General features: G+C 45.5%; 1 pseudogene across 1 annotated transcript; it reads left to right on the forward strand.

Annotated features, from left to right (window-relative positions):
* Nucleotides 1–10555: 10555 nt before the first annotated feature.
* Nucleotides 10556–11995, forward strand: LOC111531187 (annotated as a pseudogene). Its single transcript, XR_002728169.1, has 2 exons — nucleotides 10556–10648; nucleotides 10887–11995. The product of XR_002728169.1 is annotated as an uncharacterized LOC111531187 (transcript).
* The last annotated feature ends 1634 nt before the right edge of the window (nucleotides 11996–13629 follow it).

Raw genomic sequence — 13629 nt, forward strand, 5'->3', positions numbered from 1 at the left:
CTATAAGCCAGTAGGCACTCAACTGATGATTCTTCAATGAAATAATTGATGCCACATTTAGGTCTGTCTTCCTTGTATGTTACAACTTCTGTTCTTCAACAGAGCCCCCGCAATATCCCAGAACTTTGAGGTCTTATCTGGGGGTTTCACAGATGTTGGAGTACCCAGGTATCACCTGCTGAGCCAGTTTCCCTGGCCTCACTTGCAGGGGATCTGCATCGGTAAATCTGGGGCAGGTTCAGTACTCTGCGTGTGAGCACAGACCCAGGTGTTTCTGAACCTGGTGGTCCAGGGACTGCTGCAGGAAGGAACCAATAGAACTGCATGCCTTAGGGGCAGTGGGTCTCATCCATCTCTATCTATGGCAGTGACTACAAGCCGTGCCCAGGCCACATGGGCACATGCCTTTAGAATTATTTTGTGGGATGGATGAGTTACAGAACTGGAGCCCTAAGAGTTGAGTTCTAATTTCAGCTCTGCCAGTTGCTGGCTGATTGAAACTGAACAAGCCACCTGCCTTCCCTGAGACTGTCTCTTCTCCTGTGAAATTAGGACATTGGAACACATGAAGATCCCTTTATGTCCTTAATAACCTGTAAGTTTAAGAATCTAAGAAATCTCCATGCTGGTGGCTGCAGTTATATCCCCATAGCCTCAATTCATCAAGAAAGAGTCAAAAATAGCAGCAGGGCTGTGTCAACTGCTCTCCTTAGCAGCTATCATAAGTGAATTGTCTTTGTCATCTTCCCCAGCCACCACCACACTCCCACACGGCCACCATCACCCGAACCATCTGACAGTGGGGGTTCCCTCCTAAAACTGAGATGCAGGGCCCCACCGCAGGCCTTTCTTGCTGGCTGCTCTCCACTCCCACCCAAAGGCACAGTTTTGCCGGGCTGCACACCTCCGAGAATTCAGTGCTTTGTGTTTTACGTTGTTTCATATCCACTAGTGTTACAGAAACTGCTGCAGACCAGGGACCAAAAGTCCACAGGTTCTACTTCTAGCAGCGACACTAGTGAGATGAATGACTGCTGGCAAATTACTTTATCTATCTGACCCCACCTCCCATGTACAACATTGGGTCTCTATGCACATTTGTGGTTCTAAATCCTGGAGTCCAAATCAGAATTCTTTGTGCAAAATATACAGAGCTCGGTCTTAACCTTGGAGATCCTGACTCAGTCCAGGCAAAGATGCAGATCCTGGGGAGGAAGCAACTCTCCAGAGGAGTCTCGCCTTCAGTGAGTGCCAAGATCGCTTCTGTCTCTCGGTTCACAATGTTACCCTAACTAATCCATACTCTGATGTCACCTGCTAACAACTTAGCCTGTGGCATCAAACCAGTACCCCGTTTGCAGCTAGTACAAACACTTCTTTACATTTAAGTTTTGTTGACGAGATTTAGCCTATAATAATAGAGGCTGCCAGTTGGGTTTCAAATGTGTATGCTCCATTGCTAATAGGAAAAACTGCATCTATTATAAAAATTCTTTCTAGGAGCTTAGCACAGAGGCAAGCTTTGTATTGCAAGCATTTGAAAACCCATAACCAGTATTCTGCACTGTGTTTTAAATCATCTGAGAACATTTCTTGAACGCTAGTCTTTGCTTAGAGTGACGAACCTATTAAGTGGTTCTGTCAGTTAAGTTTGCATCTAAGCAATGTCTGAATCGCAGGAGGAAGCCAAGAGTTGCGTCTGGCTTTCTGGCCATATGAATGGCATGTGGAAAAGTCATTGTGTATTATTAATATCCTTTGATGTATATTATTATGACTTTCTCAAAATATTAATATTATTGGTTTTTATTAATGTTATTTTTATAGCAATGCTAATATTATGAGCTAAAACTTTCTGAGCGTCTGCTGGGTGCCAAAAATTCTTATAAATGCTTAACATGTATTAGCTCCTAACAACACTTTGAAGGGATTCTTATTGTCCTCACTTGACATATACAGGAAATAAAAACCTGACCATTAGACCGAGTATGGTGGATCATGCCTGTAATCCCAACACTTTAGGAGGCTGAGGCGGGCGGATCACCTGAGGTCAGGAGTTTGAGACCAGCCTGGCCACCATGGTGAGACCCTGTCTCTAATAAAAACACAAAAAAATTAGTCGGGCACGGTGGTGAACACCTGTAATCTCAGTTATCCGGAAGGCTGATGCAGGAAAATTGCTTGAACCCGGGAGGCAGAGGTTGCAGTGAGCCAAGATCGTGCCATTGCACTCCAGCCTGGGCAACAAGAGCAAAACTCTTTCAAACAAACAAACAAACAGAAAACTAAGCATGTGAGGAGTTTGGCCTGGGTGGTGGAGCTTGTGAGCTATGAGCTGGAATCTGAGTGAAGGCTGGGCTGGTGTAAGGAGTTCACTCAAGCTCCCAAGGTATTCTATCCTCCAGGACTCTGAATCACCGGGGAGGAGAAGGAATTGTGGCAGGCCTACCACCTCTTCTTTCCCAAACACCAGGAGCAGGTTCTGTATGTTACAACCATTGAGGTCACATTCTTGAAGTGCATTTTGGGGAAGTCATTATTTTGGCTACAGCAGGGACTGATGTATCAGTCTATTAGAATTCAGAAAAAAGTAAGCAAACAAAAAAGGTGTTGGAATTAATTTCTTCTAGCATTTTGAAATGTACAATTGGTTAATATTAACTATAGCCACCATGATGTATTGAAGACCAGGTCTTATTCTTTTTATCTAACTGTACATTTGTACCCATTAATCTAATGCTCATAGCATCAAGAAAAGATCAATATTTAAGGTGACAAATATCGCAATTACCCTGATTTGATTATGTGAATGTGTTGGATTATCATATATACCCCCAAAATATGCACATCTAATTGTATCAATGAAAACAAAGACAAAAATTAAAGCTTTTACAGTAGAAAAAAAGTTTTAGACAGACTTGCTTGGAATGAATTACTGCTTTTGGTAACATAGTTTTAGAAGAGAGATTCACATTTAATGTTACTTTGTGCTAAGCACTGTAATCCATGCGTGGGTGCTCACAGCGCTCCTCTGGGACAAGGCATCACCATCTCCTCTGTACAAGGAAGGTCAGCCTGTCGTCAAGGCCACAGGATAAATGGCTTGGCTGATTTAGGAAACCCAATTGGTCTTATTACAAAACATGCACATCTGCCCTTCACCAGGTGATTTTTCTGTAGGGTTATCTTCAAAAGTCCGACAAAGCTTTGTTTCACCATCTCAGGCAGTCTGTGACCAGGATCACCAGCCGTGTGGCATCAGGAAGAAGGGGCTGTGTGGCCAGGCTCCATCTCTGGTCCTGCAGGCTTCTGCCTTCGGCTTTCTGAAGGGAGCTGAACTAGAGATTGGGCCCAGCTCGGCAGCGCAGTTTCAGGAGAGCCAGGATACAAACCATTCCAGTCTCTATTCCCACAAAGGAGAAGCTAAACCATTTTTTATTTGCCCATTCTAAGTGCCACGTAATGTGCAACTGCTTCACATAAACCTTACAGCCTTCCAGCCGACTCTGCTTTCAGGAGATATCCTTACGTCCCTTTTGCATGGCTTAGGAGACTGAAGCATGTGAGAACTGAATGAGGGATCAAGGGTCACATAACACATGAGCACGAAACTGGGACTCTCCTGGGGTATCAGACCCCAAAACCAGTGGTCTTCGCTTGATCTTAGCCAACGTCCGAGAAGCAATAAGGCCAGTGCTCTTGACACATGATTGTTCCTTTTACTTTGGGAGGGACTGTGGGTCCACTCTGCTTTTAACAGTAGGAAATGAAATATTTACATTTGATTTGAGTTTGGCCCCGTGACTGTCCGGCTTGTTTCCTGTCAAAGGCCCAGATTCCTTGTTTAAAAGTAGAGGGTGAATTTGTGTAATGAGGAGGGATTGGGCAAGTGTAGAACACACTCTTTCACCTCCACATTCACACTCCAAACACAAAGAAATACTGGATCATGGATGGCATATTTTAAAAGATGCCATAGGCATAATTAAAAAGCACAACCAAATTATATTTTCTCACGTCAGAGGGCAGAATCTTACGAGCTGTTGAGATGAAAACTGTATCTTAGGGGCTGAGAGCCTAACATCTGCTTGGGGGTATTTGTGGCCCTTGCAGCTGTTGTGTGCCATGAACATTAGAACTGAGCAGCTTTATAAAGCCAGGAACAAGGGTAGAGTTCCTGTGTCTCTGAATAGAAACTAGCAATGCTTAGCCTTCTGTACCAAGGAATGCATCACAAAAGCTAATGCGGGGACTGGGCCTGGGGTGGGACAGGAGTCACACAGAGGAGTCAGGACCCCAAATGTGGCTGGTGTGAGGGGCCTCAATTCACACTGTCTTTGCCGTTTAGAGCAGCTGAGCAGGAATTTAAGGTAAAAGCTGATCTGGAACAGAATGCAACCCAAAGGCCTCAAGCCCATCACAAAAATCGTTGCCCCAGTGAAGATGCCTGCAGAGCTCAAGGCATTTCTGAGACTCCATGGGAGAATGATTCCTAAGGAAAGTGTGCCCCAGCACCTACGGAGACTCATCACCATGAGGGTAAACAGACTCTGTAAGGAGAATTCACCTATAAGGAGCTGCAGACAATAGAGGGATTAAAATGGGCCTTTGATCATTCAAAAAGCATTTTAAAGGAAAAAATAAAGTAACATAATCCAAATTCCAACCAGAGACTTGAAAAAGAAGGTAATAACAAAGTGGAAAATAAAGTCACTGAAATAAAGCAAGTGAGTTGGACTAGAATGTCTCCTGGCCATTAGCTCTGTCCCTGGCTGCAAGGTTCGTGGGGACTGTGCCTCCCTTGACCTTGAATCTCAACGCCCTAGCATAGTGCCTGGTTCTGGGTAGGTTCACAGTACACATGTACCTCCCAAATGGAGGGGTTGCCAACCTAAGTGTTCGTAGGAAAGTGTTATTTTCAGGCACTTCAGGTGTGTCAGATCTTTTCTGTTCTAGTCAGGCATTGTGAACATCACCTCAGTGTGTGAGGGAACGAGCTGCATTGGTGGAGAGGAAACCAGCAGGAGCACAATAGCGACCCATTTCTCTTGTCTTACGCACTGCAGTGGAAATAGCCCAGTGTGCATGGTGGATTTTATAATGGTGTCAATAGAAATATAGGGGGTTTCCTCTATGAGCTTGCTGGCTTACATGAGCTCCTTCTCTGCAGCATTTCTCTAGCATCTCCTGTCACATCGTTTATTGTGTTCACTAGTCCTGTGCTAATGAGGATCTTTGAAAAATGACTGGTATGGTAATGATCTACGGAACTTACTGTAGATAGCAATTAAATATGGTTAACGGCGGGTTACACTGACACATTAAAAGGCCTACAGGCTGCGATTTATGAAGACAGCTCTGCTGCCTCCTTTGTATGTGATGCATTTCTCTGGTTTCTGCTTAGGCTGTCTGATCTCAGAAGGGAGTGATTTCCAGGTCTTCCCCACCATCACTCCAGTTGCCAGGCCACCCAAAATCACATCAGCAGGCTTTTTGTCCCTACTGCACCTCCTAATGCCCTCAGGGTGCTTGAAATAGCTTTTTTCCTTTATGAACTTGCTGGCTTACAAGGTAAGGCCTAGGTCAACATTTTGGTGTGCAGAAAAGGCATGTGCTATCAGAGGAGAAAATTTAGATACAATATTGAGATGACTCTTATAAGTGATACAAGATAATTTGATGACAAGAATTGAGATTATATGCTGAGATCTTACTGTCTTAAACTTTGTTGATTTCTGAAAATAATAGAAATGCAATCCTAGCTAAAGGAAGAGAAGTAGCCTAGATCACCAGTGGCCGGGAAACTCTGTAAATAAGTATTGCCTTTATGCAGCAATCTCACCTAATATGAGACTCCAGATGGAAGATAGTTCCTAAGAAGTCAAAACACAAACCAAGATCATGTAAATTACTCTCATGTGAAAAATAGGCAAGAGATAACCAACCCAGTCCCAACTGTCTCACACCCACACCGGCACCCTGTACTCATGGATGCCACATTCTTCAACATTTGCACTTCTGTTAACAGAGTTAAAGTAGAGCAAAGATAGGCTCTTTTACCAAGAGCATATTGACTAAATACAGATGCAATGCTAATAACAACATGTGTAAAACAAGATCTTAAGATACTGTTATGTTTTTCTCCCTCTTTTGTGGCCAAGAGTGTGTGCTCTCTTGCCTTTGTAGATTGCTCACGTTTTTGGGTGACAGGACCAAAAGCAAAAGTGTCTAGGGCGCTAGGAGACAAGGCAAGCCATTATCTGTGAAAGCCTGGGTTTTCTGAGAGGAAGCATGCTGGACACTACCAGTAGAGGGAGAAGTCATGGTGTGAAGTTTTCCATGATGAGAGATAAGGACAGCTAGGGCATGGGGATGCAGAGGACGTTCTTGTTGTTGATGGTGTTGTGGTTGTTGTACCCCAAGTCCCTGGGACAAGACGACCCCATGCACACATAGGTCGTGAAAAATGTGAGGACCCTGGCCACTGAGTGTCATGGCTTTGGGGACAGTGATGATGCCTCCCTGTGTCCCAACTCAGCTCAGTCAGCTTATCTAAAAGGGACAAAGAGTACCTCTGTGGGAACAGTTGGAGCTGAAGAACAGAGAACTTTTCCTTTCGTATTTGGACTCTATTGAACCTTTGGGAATTGTGTTAAAGTCCAGGAGGAATGGCTGAAAACATGAGTGAGATAAATGTGCAGCCAGGAGGTTGAAGATAAGTTAGGATCTGATTTTATTCAATTGGGAGGAACCAAGGCCAAGCATAATTCTTCTGGTGGATTCTGAAGTTATTTGGAATTTGCCTATAAGATGAATTTTCCTGAAGAAGGAAGGATGTGGAAGCTGATGCTGAGGCCTCATTCCCACATGTGAATTTCTAAGAAACTACAGCTTTCATCCAAAGTGGAGATGAATGGCACTGGGGTCCATGTTGCCAGAATGCCTGGGGACAAGGAATGAGGACTTGTCACCCAAGGCATGGGATCCATAGTGGGCACGGGAGTGGAAGCCACAGCCTTTGTGGAAATGACTCATTCACCCAAATCCAAGGCGTTTTCCACAACTGAGAGGCCTGGGCTGAGGATAGAGATTTGAGCCTTAACTGAGCCATCCTACTGGGAAGTTGCATCAGTGGTCAGTATCTGAGGCCACAGAAAGTGTCACATGACGGTGTTTCACAGGGCCCCACATTTAGGACGTTTGTGTACTCAAAGAGAATCTTTGATGACCATGACTCAGAGAAACTTTTAATAATTTGAAACAGGTTTTGGATCATGTTGATGATGACAGATGGTGCAAGCCACCTGCTAAATCCCTCTGGGGAGGGCTGGCATTTCTGCCTTGCTCTGAGGGATGTGGAGGCTCTGGACAGGGAGATGTGAAGCTGGAGGCATGGCTTGGTCTCCCTAGAATGGGTGTGGCCAGGGCAAAGCTGGGACATCCTCAACCCAAAGTTTTGCACAACTGGATTTGAACTCCTTGTCAATATTCCTAACCAGTGGTGACACGGAAGGGAGAGGAGGAGGAAAAAAGGATGGCTCTTCATCAAGAGCAAAAGCAAGAAATTCAGATAGGAGATTTCACTTGGCTTTTCCAGTCTTGGGTGGGGACCCACGGTGGTAGTGAAAAGCTCTGGAATCTTCCAGAGAAACAAGCATGGGTGCCCTTTAACAGGTCCCAGATAGCCAGTTACTGCAGAACAATGTCCTGTTACCAGAAGCTTATTGCAGACCTTGTAACCTGAATCATTGCGTTGGCCCAGGGCACACCCAGGAGGGTGGCGTGGGAAGGAGATTCCAGGCTGAGGTAAATACCGACATCTGATAGGAAAGCATTTCAGAGACAAGCTCCAAGAGCTTTGGAAAGTGGAACCTTCACCCACTTCCCACAGTTTATAAGGGGATTGGCAGTGGTTGTTTTGGGGAGGATAATAATGGGGAAAGAGAATTGGGTATGTTATGGCACACAGAACCAAAAATGAAGATTCCTAAGTAGTCATCTAATAGCTAGGGAATTCTTGGGCAATTTCAAGAAACTCAGAAAGTGTTACAGAGAGGAGCCCCTTGGAGTCTGTAGGAGACTCGGTTTGTCTATCTGGCCCCAAGGCCCAGAAGTAGTTGACAATGAGACCCAAGTTGTCCCCTGGATGCCAAACTTGGCGAGAGAATGGTCCTGGGTGGCAGCCCCTCCCCATCCAGCCTCAGTCAGCGCTCTCCAGCAAGTCTGCCTGCAGGTACCTATGGAGTTGCAGTGTAGCCATTTTATTAATGGTTTTCTGCTTTGGCTGGATTTCAGACATAAAGAAGAGAAGAAGGAGAGGTCTGGGTGACCTGCCCCTTCCAATAACACTAAAGTTGCACACATCTCCTCTGCTCATATTTGATGGGCTGGGACTTAGTCACTAAGCCACACCCATTGCAAAGGTGCTGGAAAGCGTTGCATTCTCTGATGACCACATGCCCAGCCAAATATTGGGGTCATCTATTCCTACATAATAAGACATAAGTAAAGTGCAGTCACTGAGAATCACTAGCAGTTTATACCACAGGTATCTTGACAGCCCAGGAGAGACACTGGGTTGAGTTAAAATAAAAACTGGAGTAAATACAATGAGAAGATAGAAAGCCTGCTAAGAACACTGGGGTACTTGAGAGGAACTTTAAACAGTGTCTTTGCTAATGCTTATGGTAACTGTTCAGATTGTCTGTTTCTTTACGCTAATTGTTTTCTGATTGTAGAAGCAATAATAACTCATTGTATCTTGCTTGAGAAAAAATTAAAAAGTATGAAAAATCAAATATAATTAATTATCACACTACCAAGAGGTATTACTGCTTCCGTGTTGATATGTATTCATCTTGTATTTTCTACAGATGCACACCCACACAGACACGTGCATATTTATAATAGAATTTGAATGCATGTATTTATATCTTATAACTGGATTTCTTTCACTGAAATAATTTGATCAGGTATCTTTTCTCTTGGATGTGTCCTAACAGTTCTTTCTTTCTCTGATAGAGCCAGATCAAGGAAAGAGGCAGGAAAGCAGATGATTGTACCTGCCTTCCCTAAGTGCACTGGGGAAGAGAAGGATCACCTCAAAAAGGGTTAAGGAATGAGAGCACGGAAATCACTTCCACAGCTTGGACTTTGCTAGTGAGCCCTGCCTGCCCGCTTGGCTTCCATTCACTCAGGCCCAGCTTGAGCTTCTCCTCCAAGTGCTGGTAGCAGTCATTTATGAGGGAGGAAAGGAGGAGAATAAACACGCCTCTCAGCTCCCAGGCACTCTGTGTGTGTAGACAGAGGCGCGGGCGGGTGGGAAACCTCAGCACACCCGTGATCCTCACCAAGGCTGGAGACCTGCAGTGCACACTCCAGGCCGGTGGAAATGGCTCCACCTGGGTCCCTCTAGTGCTCCTCAGCTGCCGCATTAGGGCACCTCGCCCAAGTCCACGTATGGGATGTGCCTGTCTGTGCCCCACCTCAGGTATGCAGTCCGCCTGGAGTGCCAGGCACAGCCTCCTTGTGTGGGCTTATAGCGGGAATTGAAAATTGCATTTCTCAGGGTCAGCTTTTCCTTGCCCCATAGGCTAGCTTTAGTAACTAGCAATGTATGTGCACGTGTGTGCGTGTGTCTGTGTGCGCACACGTGTGTGTGTGGGAGAGAGGAAGGGGAGGGGAGATCCAGCTATGTAAGCACGTTATTTATTCCCAAGCCGGTTCTAGTTAGGAAAACATTCCCTAGGATCTCAGTATGAATTAACATTCTTCACACACACACACACACACACACACACACACACACACCCATGCGCGCGCCTCCTGCTCTCCTTCTCCTCCTCCGGACATGATGGACAGCAGACGCAGCCCAGGGCCCTGCTGTGCCCACGAATCTCTCTGGGGCCCTTCTTTCCCTGGGTCTTCCAGGAAGGTCTGAAAGAGCCCGGACCCTGCTCCCCATTTCTTCCCAGCTCAACCTCCACCTCCCCCGACTTCAGGCGCTGAAGGAGGCAGGTTTCTTCTTTGTTAAGGATCCAGCGGGCAGGCAGGGAGGGTGCTGGACGGGCTGAAGGGGGTGGAGGGAGAAGCCACCCTGCCACACGGGCTCCCGTCCGTCCCTGCAGGAGCCCCCCACTCCGCCGCCCCCCAGCTGCCGGCAGCATCCTGCCATCCCTGGATAGATTTTTCATGAGGACTATATATTTGGAGAGAGAGAGGAAAACGCAGCTAGCCCAGGAAGGAATCAACCCCACACGGAGAGTGGCTGCATCTTAAATATTTCCAGATAGCAAACAGCCCATTAAAAGCCCACATTGTAATGCCTGGGAGGGGGGCTGCCTTTCCCTGCAATACCCCGGGACCGTGGGGAAAGCAGGCTTTGTCACCGTCTGCGTTTTCGCCTCGGCGCTGTCCTGTCTCAGCTCCTCCTGACTCAGCTGGAGGGGGCTGGTGAATAATGCATCACCTAGGGGAGGCGCTGGGGCTGCGGGCACAGCTGAGTGTGCAGGGGGAGCCCCTCAGGCTTCCTCGCTGTCTGCCTCCATCTTACCGTATCCAGAGACCGCACTAAAATGGTGGCTGACGTGCAGACGGGGAACCCCTTTCTAGTTATGGCCACGAGGCAGGATGCTGAGGTGCCGTCTAGGTAAGAAGCAAATCTTAACCTTGGGTCTCCTTTCTGCACATGTCACCCTGTATGGTGATGCCTCTAATGTTCAGGGAGCTAAGCCACAATGCTTTTATTTTTTCAATGTATTTTATTTATTTATTTTGTTATTTTATTTTACCTGCACAGCTTCACCCCTAAAAGGTCTCAGGAAATAACCCTTTCTGTCTGTTTTTCTTTCTTTTCATAAAAGAATCACATTGCCTTTGCCTCGTAGGCTCAGTTGGATCTCCAAGTGGCGGTACCGTTCTCTCCACTTCAAAAATACACAGAAACATGTGGAAATGTTCTGTCACACAGACTGAAAAGCATGTGCACCAAATTTTCACAGACCTGATTCGAATGTAGTTAAAAGTGCAAAATCCAGAGGGGGGAACACGCCATAGAAATCCTGCCTTCTATACTATAATTTAATCATCGTGTGCCACAGAATGTCTTTGCATAAATTACAACCACAATGATAGCATCACTTTCACAAAAGGTGGCCTCTAATCGATCTGACTCTCCAAGAGATGGCTGGGTTTTTCAAAGCAGAGAAATGATGCCCTGCAGTCTTAAAGAGCTGTTGATTGCACCTGGGGCTCCCGTGGCTGGCGCCCATCGAGCAGCCCATCCTAGCTGTTCCCTTGTTCAGCTGATTTTCTTTTTTATCTTGACATTTGCTAACCGCCTTTTTTTTTTTTTTTTTTTTTCCGGGAAGAGAGGATTATTGGCAACTGGCAGCACCCCCACGTCTGGAGGAGGGACGTTTCTAGGATGACCCCCAGAGTGGAGAAATAGCCGAGGTAACCTTTTTGCTATAAATTTCTTCCCCTGCCTCCGTCTTCTGTTCCTTTCCTTTCCCCCATCCCTTGAACAAACATGATTTTTAAATTCCCCTCATTTTTAGTGCTTTGGAGTCTTCTCAGATCTGGAGGAGAACAGTTCCTGAGCTGCGCGGAGCAGTTCCGGAGCCCTGGCTGCCTTTCCCCGGGCCTAAGCCCCCAAGAAGAGAGTCCTTTTCAGGACCATGGGAGCATGTTTTAAAAGGCTTTCTATTGAAGCAAGGCCGTCAGCCAACCGTGCGTGTCCGCATTGTGGTGGTCCCAGAGCCTTATGGAGGATCTCTTTGAAAGAATAGGGTTGGGAAGATTCTCAGGACAGAAGCGGCTAATTTCCATCCTTGGAGCTTTATCTCACAAAGGATATTTGATAGAAAGAAAAAATGGAGTCTGCGGAAGCTTTGCTCCTATTTCCAAATGGGTTGACTCTGGATGGAAAGGCATATTTTCACATTTTTCCCAATAGAGGAAAGCTTTTAGTGCCAAAATCCTCCAAGGAGAATGAACATCACACATCACACATCACACATGTATGTAGAAGGGTAGAATAATATGGTAAAAAATCCAGTGAGCACAAGCACACAACGGGCGTTCGGTACAGGTTAAATGAATAAGTAAGAAAAATTCAAAGTTGTTATGGCTGTTTATGAGAGTGGTGATTATTTGCAGATGCAAATGTATACTCCCTTTTGTAATCACAACAATGTAAAAGTCTTATCTGAAATCATTGCCATGGGGACGCTTAAATATTTAGTCCTGGGGACAAAATGGTTTGGAGGCAGGACGTCCTGTGTGTTTACGTGCACATACAAAATGCAGCCCTGGCCCCAGGACTGCAAGGCCTCTGACGGCATCATTTACATTCGGGGTGGTCCTGATCAACATGGCCCCATAGAATAATAGAAGGGAATTTCAGAGAGTACAGCGTTAGATAATAAACGCTTTCCAGAGACCCTGTTTATATGTGGAAATTTGAAGTGCTCAGTGAAAAAGAAGAGTGAAAATAAAGACAGGAAGTATATACACAACAAACAATTTTTCCTCTCTGCAAATCAGATTATTCCCTTGCGCACCCTGCAACCCCCATCAATGATGTCAAATGCAATGGACGGTTGAACTAACAGCTTGGGAGTCACCAGGGTGAGAGTGTGTATGTCCACGCTGTGCACCTTGAATTAGGCTGGCCACCACGGCTGTGTACAGCTACCCCAGGGAGAGCCCCTCCCCTCCTCGTCGTTTCAGTGGAAAACGTGCTGATTGAGACCCAGCTACAGGAATCACATTTGGGCAGAGAGAAAGGTTTACCCTTTTCATGAGGGGTCTTGACTCAAGAACACTTGCCAATTCTGCTTGTCCATTTCCCATTCTTTACAGTTTTTCCTGTCACTCCTTAGATTGAGAAAGAAAAATCTATAGGAACAATTTGGAGGGATTTCTCTTTTGTTCGTAAATAAACCTTAACCCTGGATGAGCTCGTTCACACTAGGGAAGTTACTACCACTGGCTTTGAAGCCAGGCAGATCCGGGTGTTCCTTCCCATTTCTTTATTTGCTTTGTGGGTGACCTTTTCCCAGCTTTTCTGGTATTTCATCCTTCTTAGTGAGGGCTTCTTTAGCTGCAGAACAGGGGCAATAATGCCACCTTGCTGGCTTGTAGTAGAGAATGCTGTTTATGCAGGAAAATACAAAAAACACATAGCACACAATAGGAGCTTAATACATAAGAATTATACACAGTCTTTTGTGTATATATCAATGTATTTCATGTCCTTAATATTTATTTAAAGCAAGTACATTCTTTTGAATTAAGCATAAAAAGGTCATAAAATGCCAGATATGTGCTTATTTGAAGTGTTTGCAAAGCTTTGCCATTGATTTAAAATAAGGAGATGATATAACAGGGTCTTAGCTCTGCCACTAATTAGTTACACCATCTTAGATTATGTCACTTCCCTGGGTCTCAGTTGTAAACAGTTGCTTAATAAATAATTTTTGTTTTGCTGTCATAAATAATCCAAAATTAGGCAGTGAAATATGGAAGCTCCATCGGTAGGGGCTTCTGTGATGTTCAGGTGCTGGAGGGAAGTGTGAGCTGGCACCTCCACCTCCCTCCCTACCAGCGCCCCCCAGAAACACTGCT

Source organism: Piliocolobus tephrosceles, chromosome 15, assembly GCF_002776525.5.
Source record: "Piliocolobus tephrosceles isolate RC106 chromosome 15, ASM277652v3, whole genome shotgun sequence".
Lineage (NCBI taxonomy): Eukaryota > Metazoa > Chordata > Mammalia > Primates > Cercopithecidae > Piliocolobus > Piliocolobus tephrosceles.